Raw genomic sequence first — 13,904 nt, forward strand, 5'->3', positions numbered from 1 at the left:
AGTGTTTTGGTGTGTTAGTGTGTTGGTGTGTTGAGTGTTTTTGGGTGTGTTAGTGTGTTGAAATTTTGTTGGTGTTGGTGTGTTGGTGTGTTAGTGTTTTGGTGTGTTAGTGTGTTGGTGTGTTGGTGTTATTTAGTGCGTTGGTGTTTTGGTGTGTTAGGTGTGTTAGTGTGTTGGTGTGTTGGTGTGTTGGGGTGTTGGGTGTTAGTGTGTTGGTGTGTGTTGGTGTGTTGGGGGTGTTGGAGTGTTAGTGCGTTGTGTTTTGGTGTGTTAGTGTGTTGGAGTGTGTTGGTGTGTTGGAGTGTTGGTGCGTTGGTGTGTTAGTGTTTTGGTGTGTTGGTGTGTTAGTGCGTTGGTGTGTTGGTGTTTTGGTGTGTTGAGTGTGTTGGTGTGTTAGTGTTTTGGTGTGTTAGTGTGTTGGTGTGTTGGAGTATCGGGTGTTTTGGTGTGTTGGTGTGTTGGTGTGTTGGGGTGTGTTGGTGTGTTGGTGTGTTAGTGTGTTGGTGTGTTGTGTGGTGCGTTGGTATGTTGGTGTGTTAGTGTGTTTGGTGTGTTGGTGTGTTGGTGTGTGAGTGTGTTGGTGTGTTGGTGTGTTGGTGTTTTGGTGTGTTACGGTGTGTTAGTGTGTTAGTGTGTTGGTGTGTTGGGTGTTCCCCTGAGTGTGTTGGTGTGTTGGTGTGTTGGTGTGTTAGTGTGTTGGTGTGTTGGTGTGTTGGTGTGTTGGTGTGTTGGTGTTTTGGTGTGTTGGGTGTGTTGGTGTGGTGGTGTGTTGGTGTGTGTTGGTGTGTTGGTGTGTTGGTGTGTTGGTGTGTTGGTGTTGGTGTGTTGGTGTGTTGGTGTGTTGGTGTGTTGGTGTGTTGGTGTGTTGGTGTGTTAGTGTGTTGTGTGTGTTGAGGTGTGTTTGAATTGTGTTGGTGTTTTGGTGTGTTGATGTGTGTTGGTGTGTTGGTGTGTTGGTGTGTTGGTGTGTTGGTGTGTTGGTGTGTTGGTGTGTTGGTGTTGGTGTGTTGGTGTGTTGGTGTGTTGGTGTGTTAGTGTGTTGGGTGTGTTGGTGTGTTGGAGTGTGTTGGTGTGTTGGTGTGTTGGTGTGTTGTGTGTTGGTGTGTTGGTGTGTTGGTGTTTTGGTGTGTTAGTGTGTTGGTGTTTTGAAGGTGTGTTGGTGTGTTGGTGTGTTGGTGTGTTAGTGTGTTGGTGTGTTGGTGTGTTGGTGTGTTAGTGTGTTGGTGTGTTGGTGTGTTGGTGTGTTGGTGTGTGTTGGTGTGTTGGTGTGTTGGTGTGTTGGTGTTTGGTGTGTTAGTGTGTTGGTGTGGTGTGTTGGTGTGTTGGTGTGTGTGTTGGTGTGTTGGTGTGTTGGTGTGTTGGTGTGTTGGTGTGTTAGTGTGTTGGTGTGTTGGTGTGTTAGTGTGTTGGTGTGTTGGGCTGTTTGGTGTGTTGAGCTGTGTTGGTGTGTTGGTGTGTTAGTGTGTTGGTGTGTTAGTGTGTTGGTGTGTTGGTGTGTTGGTGTGTTGGTGTGTTGGTGTGTTAGTGTGTTGCAGGGGTGTTAGTGTGTTGGTGTGTTGGTGTGTTAGTGTGTGTTTGGTGTTGGTGTGTTGGTGTGTTGGTGTGTTGGTGTGTTAGTGTGTTGGTGTGTTTGGGGTGTTAGTGTGTTGGTGTGTTAGTGTGTTTGGTGTGTTGGTGTGTTGGTGTGTTAGTGTCTGTTTGGTGTGTTGGTGTGTTGGTGTGTTGGTGTGTTAGTGTGTTGGTGTGTTAGTGTGTTGGTGTGTTGGTGTGTTGGTGTGTTGGTGTGTTAGTGTGTTGGGGTGTTAGTGTGTTGGGGTGTTGGTGTGTTGGTGTGTTAGTGTGTTGGTGTGTTGGTGGCTGTTGGTGTGTTAGTGTGTTGTGGTGTGTTTGGTGTGTTGGTGTGTTGGAATTTGTGTTGGTGTTGTGTTGGTGTGTTAGTGTGTTGGGGTGTTGGAGTGTGTTGGTGTGTTGGTTTGTTAGTGTGTTGGTGTGTTGGTGTGTTGGTGTGTGTTGGTGTGTGTTGGTGTGGTGGTGTGTGTTGTTGTTGGTGTGTTGGTGTGTTGGTGTTTTGGTGTGTTAGTGTGTTGGTGTATTTAGTGTATTGGTGTGTTGGTGTGTTGGTGTGGTGTTTGGTGTGTTAGTGTGTTGGTGTGTTGGTGTGTTGGTGTGTTGGTGTGTTGGTGTGTTGGTGTGTTAGTGTGTTGAATTTTGTGTTGGTGTGTTGGTGTGTTAGTGTGTTGAACGTTGGTGTGTTTGGTGTTTTGGTGTGTTGTTGTTTTGGTGTGTTGGTGTGTTGGTGTGTTTGGTGTGTTAGTGTGTGTTGGTGTGTTGTGTTAGTGCGTTGGTGTGTTGGTGTTTGGTGTGTTAGTGTGTTGGTGTGTTTTGGAGTATTGGTGTGTTAGTGTTTTTGGTGTGTTGGGTGTGTTGGTGTGTTTGTGGTGTTTTTGGTGTGTTGGTGTGTTGGTGTGTTAGTGTGTTGGTGTGTTGGTGTGTTGGTGTGTTAGTGTGTTGGTGTGTTGGTGTGTGTGGAGTGTGTTGTGTGTTGGTGTGTTGAGTGTGTTGGTGTGTTGGTGTGTTGGTGTGTTAGTGTGTTGGTGTGTTGGGTGTGTTGGTGTGTTGTTTTGGTGTGTTGGTGTGTGTTGGTGTGTTAGTGTGTTGGTGTGTGGTGTGTTGGTGTGTTGGTGTGTTACGGTGTGTTGGTGTGTTGGTGTGTTGGTGTGTTGGTGCATGTTAGTGTGTTGGTGTGTTAGTGTGTTGAATTTGTGTTGGTGTGTTAGTGTGTTGGTGTGTTAGTGTTTTGGTGTGTTGGAGTGTGTTGGTGTGTTAGTGTTTTGGTGTGTTAGTGTTAGTGTTTGGTGTGTTGGAGTGTTGGAGTGCGTTGGTGTGTTGGTGTTTTGGTGTGTTAGTGTGTTGGTGTGTTACAGTGTGTGTTGGTGTGTTGGTGTGTTGGGTGTTGGAGTGCGTTGGTGTGTTGGTGTGTTGGTGTGTTGGTGTGTTGGTGTGTTAGTGTGTTGGGTGTGTTGGAGTGTTAGTGCGTTGGTGCGTGTTGGTGTGTTGGTGTTTTGGTGTGTTAGTGTGTTGGTGTGTTGGTGTGTTGGGTGTTAGTGCGTTTGGTGTGTTGGTGTGTTGGTGTTTGGTGGCCTTAGTGTGTTGGTGTGTTGGTGTGTTGGAGTGTTAGTGGGTGGTGTGTTGGTGTTTGGTGTGTTAGTGTGTTGGTGTGTTGGGCCAGCCAATTTAGTGTGTTGGTGTGTTGGAGTGTTAGTGCGTTGGTGTGTTGGTGTGTTGGTGTGTTGGTGTTTGGTGTGTGTTGGTGTGTTGGTGTGTTGGGTGTTGGTGCGTTTTGGTGTGTTGGTGTGTTGGTGTTTTGGTGTGTTGGTGTGTTGGAGTGTGTTGGTGTGTTGGAGTGTTGGGTGTGTTAGTGCGTTGGTGTGTTTGGTGTGGTTGTGGTGTTTTGGTGTGTTGGGTACTGTGTTGAGTGTGTTGGTGTGTTAGTGTGTTGGTGTGTTGGGGTGTGTTGGTGTTTTACGTGTTTGGTGTGTTAGTGTGTTGGTGTGTGTTTGGGTGTGTTGGTGTGTTGGGTATTTAGTGTGTTGGTGTGTTGTGGTGTGTTAGTGTGTTGTGGTGTGTGTTGGTGTGTGGTGTGTTAGTGTGTGTTGGTGTGTTGGGTGTTGGTGTGTTGGTGTGTTGGTGTGTTGGTGTGTTAGTGTGTTGGAGTGTGTTGGGTGTTAGTGTGTTGGTGTTTGGTGTTTGGTGTGTTGGAGTAATGTTGGTGCAGCTATTTAGTGTGTTGGTGTGTTGGTGTGTTGGTGTTTTGGTGTGTGTTAGTGCGTTGGTGTGTTGGTGTTTTCGGTGTGTTAGTGTGTTTGGTGTGTTGGTGTTTTGGTGTGTTAGTGTGTTGGTGTTTGGTGTGTTAGTGTGTTGGTGTGTTGGAGTGTTAGTGTGTTAGTGCATTTGGTGTGTTGAGCGTTTTGGTGTGTTAGTGTGTTGGTGTGTTGGAGTGTTAGTGTGTTAGTGCGTTGGTGTGTTGGTGTGTTGGTGTGGCGTGTGTTGGTGTGTTGGAGTGTTAGTGTGTTAGTGCGTTGGTGTGTTGGTGTTTTGGTGTGTTGTTGTGTTGGTGTGTTGGTGTTTTGGTGCGTTGGTGTGTTGGTGTTTGGTGTGTGTTAGTGTGTTGGTGTGTTGGTGTGTTGGTGTGTTAGTGTGTTGGTGTGTTTAGGTGTTAGTGTGTTAGTGCGTTGGTGTGTTGGTGTGTTGAGGGAGGTGTTTTGGTGTTTGGTGTGTTGGTGTGTTGGTGTGTTGGTGTGTTGGTGTGTTGGTGTGTTGGTGTGTTGGGTGTTGGTGTGGGTTGGTGTGTTTGGTGTTTTGGTGTGTTGGTGTTTGGTGTTTGGTGTGTTAGTGTGTTGGTGTGTGTTGGTGTGTTGGTGTGTTGGTGTGTTGGTGTGTTGGGTGTTACAGTGCGTTGGTGTGTTGGTGTGTTGGTGTGTTGGTGTTTTGGTGTGTTGGTGTGTTGGTGTGTTGGAGTGTTGGGTGTTGGTGTGTTGGTGTGTTGGTGTGTTTGTGTGTTGGTGTGTTGGTGTGTTGGTGTGGTAGTGTGTGTTGGTGTGTGTTGCCCACAGTGTGTTGGAGTGCGTTGGTGTGTTGGTGTGTGTTGGTGTGTTGGTGTGTTGGTGCGTTGGTGTGTTGGTGTGTTGGTGTGTTGGTGTGTTGGTGTGTTAGTGTGTTGGTGTGTTGGTGTGTTGGTGTGTTGGTGTGTTGGTGTATTCTGGTGTGTTGGTGTTTTGGTGTGTTGGTGTGTTGGTGTGTTGGTGTTAGTGTGTTGGTGTTTTGGTGTTGTTGGTGTGTTGGTGTGTTGGTGTGTTGGTGCGTTGGTGTGTTTGGTGTGTTGGTGTTGGTGTGTTGGTGTGTTGAGAGTGTGTTGGTGTTTGGTGTTTTGGTGTGTTAGTGTGTTGGTGTGTTGGTGTTTGGTGTTTGGTGTGTTAGTGTGTTGGTGGCATTGGTGTGTTTGGTGTGTTGGGTGTTAGTGCGTTGGTGTGTTGGTGTGTTGGTGTGTTGGTGTGTGTTGGTGTGTTGGTGTTGGTGTGTTGGGTGTTGGTGTGTTGTGTTGGTGTGTTGGTGCGTTGGTGTGTTGGTGTGTGTTGGTGTGTTGGTGTGTTGGTGTCATTTAGTGTGTTGTTGGTGTGTTGGTGTGTTGGTGTGTTGGTGTGTTGGTGTGTTGGTGTGTTGTGGTGTGTTGGTGTGTTGGTGCGTTGGGTGGTGGTGTGTTGGTGTGTTGGTGTGTTGGAGTGCGTTGGTGTGTTGGTGTGTTTGGTGTGTTGGTGTGTTGGTGTGTTAGTGTGTTGGTGTGTTGGTGTGTTGGTGTGTTGGTGTGTTGGTGTGTTGGTGTGTTGGTGTGTTGGTGTGTTGGGTGTGTTGGTGTGTGTTGGTGTGTTGGTGTGTTTGGTGTGTTGCAGGTGGTGCGTTGGTGTGTTGGTGTGTTGGTGTGTTGGTGTGTTGGAGTGTGTTGTGTGTTGGTGTTGGTGTGTTGGTGTGTTGAGTGTGTTGGTGTGTTGGTCGTATTTGGTGTGTTGGTGTGTTGAATTGGCCTGTTTAGTGTGTTGGTGTGTTGGTGTGTTGGTGTGTTAGTGTGTTGGTGTGTTGGTGTGTTGGTGTGTTGGTGTGTTGGTGTGTTGGTGTGTTGGTGTGTTGGTGTGTTGGTGTGTTGGGTGTTAGTGCGTTGGTGTGTTGGTGTGTGTTGGTGTGTTGGTGTGTTGGTGTGTTGGTGTATTTGGTGTGTTGGTGTGTTGGTGTGTTGGTGTGTTGGTGTGTTAGTGTGTTGGTGTTTGTGGTGTTGTTTGGTGTGTGTTAGTGTGTTGGTGTTTTGGTGTTTTGGTGTGTTGTTGGTGCGTTGGTGTGTTGGTGTGTTGGTGTGTTGGGTATTGGTGCGTTGGTGTGTTGGTGCTTGTTTGGTGTGTTGGGTGTTGGTGGGTGGTGTGTTGGTGTGTGGTGTGTTGGTGTGTTGGTGTGTTGGTGTGTTGGTGTGTTGGTGTGTTGGTGTGTTGGTTGTGTTGGTGTGTTGGTGTGTGTTGGTGTGTTAGTGCGTTGGTGTTAGTGTGTTGGTGTTTGGTGTTTTGGTGTGTTACAGTGCGTTGGTGTGTTGAATTGTTTTGGTGTTTGGTGGCTTGTTAGTGTGTTAGTGCATTTGGTGTATTTGAATTGGCATTTGGTGTTTTTGGTGTTTTGGTGTGTTAGTGTGTTGGTGTGTTGGGTGTTAGTGGGTTGGTGTGTTGGTGTGTTGGTGTTTGGTGTTTGGTGTGTTAGTGTGTGTTGGTGTGTTGGTGTGTTGGTGTGTTGGTGTTTGGTGTGTTAGTGTGTTGGTGTGTTGGTGTGTTAGTGTGTTGGTGTTTTGGTGTGTTAGTGTTAGTGTGTTTGGTGTGTTTGGTGTGCTGGAGTGTTAGTGTGTTGGTGTTGGTGTGTTGGTGTGTTGGTGTGTTGGTGTGTTGGTGTGTTGGGTGTTAGTGCGTTGGTGTGTTGGTGTTTGGTGTTTGGTGTGTTAGTGTGTTTGTGTTGTGGTGTGTGTTGGTGTGTTGGTGTGTTGGTGTGTTGGAGTGTTAGTGTGTTAGTGTGTTGGTGTGTTGGTGTTTTGGGGTGTGTTGGTGTGTTGGTGTGGTGTGTTGGTGTGTTGGTGTGTTGGTGTGTTGGTGTGTTGGAGTGTTAGTGCGTTGGTGTGTTGGTGTTTTGGTGTTTTGGTGTGTTAGTGTGTTGGTGTCTGTTGGTGTGTTGGTGTTTTGGTGTTTGGTGTGTTGAGGTATGTTGGTGTGTTGGTGTGTTAGTGTGTTAGTGTGTTGGTGTGTTGGAGTGTTTAGTGCGTTGGTGTGTGTTGGTGTTTGGTGTTTTGGTGTGTGTTAATTGTGTTGGTGTGTTGGTGTGTTAGTGTGTTAGTGTGTTGGTGTGTTGGGTGTTAGTGCGTTGGTGTGTTGTGTTGGTGTTTGGTGTTTTGGTGTGTTAGTGCGTTTGGTGTGTGTTGGTGTGTTGGTGTGTTGGTGTGTTAGTGTGTTGGTGTGTTTGTGTGTTAGTGTGTTGGTGTGTTACATTTGTGTTGAAAGTGTGGTGTGTTGGTGCGTTGGTGTGTTGGTGTGTTAGTCACGTTTGGTGTGGTGTGTTGGTGTGTTTGGTGTGTTGAAGTGTGTTGGTGTGTTTTGTGTGTTAGTGTGTTGGTGTGTTGGTGTGTTGGTGTTTTGGTGTTTTGGTGTGTTAGTGCGTTGGTGTATTTAGTGTTGGTTGTGTTGGGTATTGGTAGTTGGTGTGTTAGTGTGTTCGGTGTTTTGGTGTTTTAGGGTGTGTTAGTGCGTTGGTGTGTTGGTGTGTTGGTGTTTGGTGTGTTAGAGTGTGTTGGTGTTTGGTGTGTTTGGTGTGTTAGTGTGTGTTACGGTGTGTTGGTGTATTGGTGTGTTGGTGTGTTGTTGGTGTTTTGGTGTGTTAGTGTGTTGGTGTTTGGTGTGTTGGTGTTTTGGTGTGTTAGTGTGTTCCTTGGTGTGTTGGTGTGTTAGTGTGTTAGTGTGTTGGTGTGTTGGAGTGTTGGTGGTGTGTTGGTGTGTTGGTGTTTTGGTGTGTTTTTTTTTTTTGTGTGTTAGTGTGTTGGTGTGTTGGTGTGTTGTGTTGGGTGTGTTTGGTGTGTTAGTGCCGTTGGTGTGTTGGTGTGTTGGTGTTTTGGTGTTTTGGTGTGTTGGGTGTGTTGGTGTGTTGGTGTGTTAGTGTGTTGGTGTGTTAGTGTGTTGGTGTGTTGTTGTTTGGTGTGTGTTAGTGTGTTAGTGTGTTGGTGTGTTGGAGTGTTGGTGCGTTGGTGTGTTAGTGTTTGGTGTGTTAGTGTGGTAGTGCGTTGGTGTGTTAGTGTTTTGGTGTGTTGAAATTGCGTTGGTGTGTTTGGTGTTTGGTGTGTTGGTGTGTTAGTGTGTTGGTGTGTTGGTGTGTTTGGTGTGTTGGTAGTGTTGGTGTGTTGGTGTGTTGGTGTTTGGTGTGTTAGTGTGTTGGAGTGTATTTGGTGTGTTGGAGTGTTAGTGCGTTGGTGTGTTTTGGTGTGTTAGTGTGTTTGGGGTGTGTTGGTGTGCTTTTGGTGTTGGAGTGTGACCCCCTGGTGTGTTGGATGTGTTGGGTGTTGGTGTGTTGGTGTTTTGGTTTGTTGGTGTTAGTGTGTTGGTGTGTTTGGTGTTTTGGTGTGTTAGTGTGTTGGTGTGTTTGGTGTGTTGGTGTGCTGGAGTGTTAGTGTGTTGGTGTGTTGGTGTGTTGGTGTGTTGGTGTGTTGGTGCATGCTGGAGTGTTGGTGTGTAGTGTGTTGGTGTGTTCGTGTGTTGGTGTGTTGGTGTGTTGGTGTTTTGGTGTGTTGGTGTGTTAGTGTGTTGGTGTGTTGGTGTGTTGGTGTTTTGGTGTGTGTGAGTGTGGAGTGTGTTGGTGTGGTGTGTTGGTGTGCTGGGTGTTGGTGTGTTGGTGTGTTGGTGTTGGGGTGTGTTGGGGTGTTGCTGGGTGTTGGTGTGTTGGTGTGTTGGTTGGTTTGGTGTGTTGGTGTGTTAGTGTGTTGGTGTGTTGGTGTGTTGGTGTTTGGTGTGTTGTGGTGTGTTGGTGTGTTGGTGTGTTGGTGTGTTGGTGTGTTGGGTGTTGGGTGTTGGTGTGTTACTAGTGTGTTGGTGTGTTGGGTGTTGGTGCGTTGGTGTGTTGGTGTTTTGGTGTGTGTGTTGGTGTGTTAGTGCGTTTGGTGTGTTGGTGTTTGCTTGGTGTGTTAGTGTGTTTAGTGTGTTGGTGTGTTGGTGTGTTGGTGTGTTGGTGTGCTAGGTGTTAAGTGTGTTTTTATTTTGGAGTGTTGGTGTGTTGGTGTTTTGGTGTGTTAGTCTAATGTTTGGTGTGTTGGTGTGTTGGGTGTTGGAGTGCGTTGGTGTGTTAGTGTTTGGTGTGTTGGTGTGTTGCAGGGGTGTTAGTGTGTTAGTGTCTGTTGAGTGTGTGTTGGGTATTTGGTACGTTGGTGTGTTGGGTGTTTTGGTGTGTTGGTGTGTTGAGTGTGTTGGAGTGTTAGTGCGTTGGTGTGTTGGTGTGTTAGTGTTTTGGTGTGTTAGTGTGTTGGGGTGTTGGGTGTGTTAGTGTGTGTTGGTGTGTTGGTGTGTTGGTGTGTTAGTGTTTTGGTGTGTTGGTGTGTTGGTGTGTTGGAGTCTAGTGCGTTGGTGTGTTGGTGTGTTGGTGTGTGTTAGTGTGTTACGGTGTGTTAGTGTTTTGGTGTGTTAGTGTGTTGGAGTGTGTTGGAGTGTTAGTGCGTTGGTGTGTTGGTGTGTTGGTGTGTTTGCTTTTTGGGTGTCCCAGTGCGGGTGTGTTGGTGTGTTGGTGTGTTGGTGTGTGGAGTGTGTTGGTGTGTTGGTGTGTTAGTGTTTGGAGTGTGTTAGTGTGTTAGTGTGTTGGAGTGTTGGTGTGTTAGTGTGTTAGTGTGTTGGGTGTTAGTGCGTTGGTGTGTTGGTGTTTTGGTGTGTTAGTGTTTGGTGTGTTGGTGTGTTGGTGTGTTAGTGTGTTGGTGTGGGTGTGTTGGTGTGTTGGTGTGTGTTGGGTGTTGGTGTGTTAGTGTGTTGGTGTGTTGGTGTGCTGGGTGTTGGTGTGTTGGGGTGTTGGTGTGTGGTGTGTTGGGTGTTGGTGTGTTGGTGTGTTGGTGTGTTGGTGTGTTAGTGTTTTGGTGTGTTAGTGTCTGTTGGAGTGTGTTGGTGTGTTAGTGCGTTGGTGTGTTAGTGTGTTAGTGTGTTGTGGTGTGTTGGTGTGTTGGTGTGTTAGTGTGTTGGTGTGTTGGTGTGTTGGTGTGTTAGTGTGTTGGTGTGTTGGTGTGTGTTGGTGTGTTGGTGTGTTGGTGTGGTGTGGGGTGTGTTAGTGTGTTGGTGTGTTGGTGTTGGTGTGTGGGTGTTGTGTGTTGGGGTGTTGTGTGTTGGTGTGTTGGGTGGTTGTGTGTGGGTGTTGGTGTGTTGGTGTTGTGTGTAGGTGTGTTGGTGTGTTGGTGTGTGTTGGAGTGTTGGTGTGTTGGTGTGTTGGTGTGTTGGTGTGTTGGGTGTTAGTGTGTTGGAGTGTGGTGTGTTGTGCTGGGTGTTGGTGTGTTGGTGTGTGGGGTGGGTGGGTCGTTTAACAAAAGCTTTCATTACACTGAAAGAAGAAGGAACATGAGTTGGACATACAAATTATTATAGTTTACAGTTGATGGCCCGGGCCTGGACTGGTCATGGAGACACCAGGTGGTGTGGTGTTCACGTGGTGTAGTAACTCGTCCTCGGGCGTTGATATGAAGGACCTCGCGTGGTCATGGAGACACCGGGTGGTGTGGTGTTCACGTGGTGCAATAACTCGTCCTCGGGCGTTGATATGAAGGACCTCACGAGGTCATGGGGACACAGGGTGGTGTGGTGTCCACGTGGTGCAGTAACTCGTCCTCGGGTGTTGATATTAAGGACCTCACGTGGTCATGGGGACACCGGGTGGTGTGGTGTTCACGTGGTGCAGTAACTCGTCCTCGGGTGTTGATATGAAGGACCTCACGTGGTCAGGGAGACACCAGGTGGCGTGGTGTTCTACGTGGTGCAGTAAATCGCCCTCGGGTGTGATATGAAGGTCCTCACGTAGTCATGGGGACACCGGGTGGTATGGTGTTCGTGGTGCAGGAAATCGTCCTCAGGTGTTGATATGAAGGACCTAACGTAGTCATGGGGACACCGGGTGATGTGGTGTTTACGTGGTGCAGTAACTCGTCCTCGGGTGTTGATATGAAGGAACTTACGTGGTGTGGGGTGTCACAGAGACTTGGGTAATGAGCCAAGCATTGGCCAAGTGAGTTGGAGTGTTGGTGTGTTAGTGTTTTGGTGTGTTGGTGTGTTAGTGTATTAGTGTCGGTCAACAGGGAAGCCCTCTGGCAGACCCTCAGCCGTTTTGGCTGCCTACCAAAATTTATCGCCATTGTGAGGCAACTCCACGATGGCATGAACGGCAGTGTCCTGCACAATGGCACCCAGTCTGTGTTTTTCCCCATCCAAACGGGGGTTAAGCAAGGGTGTGTACTGGTGCCAACTCTCTTTTCCATTTTCTTGGCTGCCTTCCTTACTCGTGCCAGCGCCAATTTAGCCGGCAGGGTGGACATCTAGTACCGGATGAAGGGTCATTTCAACATAAGATGACTCCAGGCAAGAACAAAGCTATCGGCAGCTTCCATTACTGAGCTTCAGAATGCAGACGACCTCATCCTTGATGCTCACACTGAACGCGAACCTACAGGAGATCCTGAACACCCAAACAGATGCGTATGCACACTTCGGCCTTGAGGTGAATGTACGTAAGACTCGGATTCTCTTTCAGCCTGCCCCTGGTTCAGCCACACCTCCACCATCCGTCCAGCTTACCGGTACTACACTGTCTAATGTTACCCACTTTCGGTATCTCGCCTCCCACCTGTCCACCACTGCGGACATTGATGTAGAGATTCAGCGTCAAATCAGATGTGCATCTCAAGCCTTTGTCAGACTACGAAACCGTGTCTTCAGCTGTACGGAGCTGAAATTATTTACAAAGTTACACTTATATCAATCAGTGGTCCTCCCCACTCTGCTATATGGCAGCGAGACATGGGTCACATACAGGAGGCACCTCAATGCACTTGGAAACTATCACCAAATTAGTCTTTGTTCCATCCTCCGAGTTCGCTGGGAAGACAGAGAACAAATGCCAGTATTCTTGCTGACACCAACTGTAGGAGCATTGAGGCTACCATTATCCATGAACAACTACGCTGGACTGGCCATGTTACCCGCTTGGACGACAGTAGACTACCAAATAGTAAACGTAACGCTGACGGACAACTGAAGAGTATAGGGATAGTCTTAAGACAATCCTGAAAAAGTGCCAAATCGACCTCGTCACCTGGGAGACGATTACCCCACACCGTAACGCTAGGGAGGATCACCACACAAGAAGTGTCAATACCTTTGAGTTAGCCCGACTGCATAACGAGGCAGACAAGCACCAACGCCGGAAAGACGCTGCCGCTGCCCCTCCCGCACTAGATGTAGTCCCCCACATGTGCAACGTCTGTGATCGACCCTGCCGGTCACGTATCGGCCTCTTTAGTCACCTCAGAACTCACCAACCTAGGTGACATCCCAAATAACTCGTATCAATGTATCATAGCTGGATGATCGTCATACTCGATTCCGAGTGACAGCAAAGTAGTAGTAGTAGTGTTGGTGTGTTGAGGTGTTGGGGTGTTGAGGTGTTAGTGTGTAGGTGTGCTCGTGTGTAGGTGTGCTCGTGTGTAGGTGTGTAAGTGTGTTGGTATGTTAGTGTGTTGGTCTGCTAGTGTTGGTGGCCAGATAGCTGAGAAGAAAAACAAATTCGGACAGGAAAAACAAGAGAGCTGTCTTGTTATTTCCCACAGGTGACCGTGGGAGCCTCATTACCTGGCGCACACACACACACACGCACACACACACACACACACACACACACACACACACACCTGGCTATACCTGAGTGCTTCTTACCCAGCATACAGTTCTCCTCCTTCTTACATCTGTACTTCCTCCACCTCTTCCTGCACCTCTTCCTCCACCTCTTCCTGCACCTTCTCCTCCACCTCTTCTTGCACCTCCCTTTCCATATCTTCCTGCACCTTCACCTCTTCCTGCACCTTCACCTCTTCGTACACATCCTCCTCTTCTTGCACATCCTCCTCTTCTTCTTGCACATCCTCCTCTTCCTGCAACTCCTCTTTTTCCTGCACCTCTTCCTCCAGTACCAACACACTGGAGGTGGACCTTACATTGGACGGACACCAAAATACTTGCAAAGAAATATTGACTAAACTGCCAAATATATACAATAAATGTATGAGTGTATATATATATATATATATATATATATATATATATATATATATATATATATATATATATATATATATATATATATATATATATGCGTGTGATAATAATCAATATGTGGATGTAATAGTTATAAATTCTCAATAAATGCATGTATTGATTTGTATTATTGATACATTAAGGTAAGTATTGATGTGGTATGTTGACTGTTGTAAATTACTGTGTTAACTAATTCTTTTTCTTTTCTTTTCCAGGCCTAAAGGGTGAACTAGAAGGAAGGCCAGTTAAACGAGGGTAAGGGTCTGCCTGTCTGTATATATGTGTGTGTGTGTGTATAGAAATAATAATAATTTACGGTCTCTTACCTAATAACGCACTGCACTGCTGCAGGTGAGATGGGCGAGCCAGGTACAGTTTCTCGTGGGTATAATTTGTATTGCTTAAGGGTACAGTTCTAAAATGAGGAACAAGACCCCGGTACCTCGAACTTAACAGGGTCTTGGTAGTTACTTGATAAACAAATTAAGACTGTTCCGTCGGCAGTCATTGGCATCATTGTTGACGACACCAGAGTTTGTTTACAGGAGTTAAAGTATAGAACTTGAATCGGTAAATATTTCGAAGTTGCAATTCACGGAAATAACTATGGAAAATAAGTTTTTATCGTGTTTTCATCATGTTTCACACGAATTTGACCTTCATTTCTGTCTGAAATGAGTAGTTATGGAGATGTGACCCCCCATTTACCAACAATACTGGTTGCACGAAAAGGGGGGGGGGTTGAAGTAAAGGGAAACTGTGAGGTAAAAATACGCAATAAAACTAACGAAACGAAACCAAACGAAACCTCCTAACCAGAGAAACCAAAAGGACCTTTTAGCCACCAACCTTGGACTGTGTGTAAGATACTTACTTACCTTAATTAACATATGTAGGAAAACGATAGTTCCATATTTCCTGTTGCGTAGCGCTGAGAGAAGTGTTTTCTGACGAACATATTGCAGAGCTGCAAGTTTTTCCACGCTGGCATGTGTACTCTGTTCAGTGCGG

General features: G+C 47.0%; 1 protein-coding gene across 3 annotated transcripts in view; it reads left to right on the forward strand.

The window, feature by feature from the left end:
* The window catches only part of LOC121859756 (myosin light chain kinase, smooth muscle-like), a 90,093-nt gene that overhangs the window by 7,555 nt on the left and 68,634 nt on the right, over positions 1-13,904 (forward strand). For all 3 annotated transcript variants that reach the window (XM_042356742.1, XM_042356743.1, XM_042356744.1), the window contains exon 2: positions 13,109-13,148. The gene's annotated coding sequence lies outside the window, so the exon portion shown is untranslated. The remainder of the gene's footprint in view (positions 1-13,108; positions 13,149-13,904) is intronic.

Source organism: Homarus americanus, unplaced genomic scaffold, assembly GCF_018991925.1.
Source record: "Homarus americanus isolate GMGI-L3 unplaced genomic scaffold, GMGI_Hamer_2.0 scaffold27231, whole genome shotgun sequence".
Taxonomy (NCBI): Eukaryota; Metazoa; Arthropoda; class Malacostraca; order Decapoda; family Nephropidae; genus Homarus; species Homarus americanus.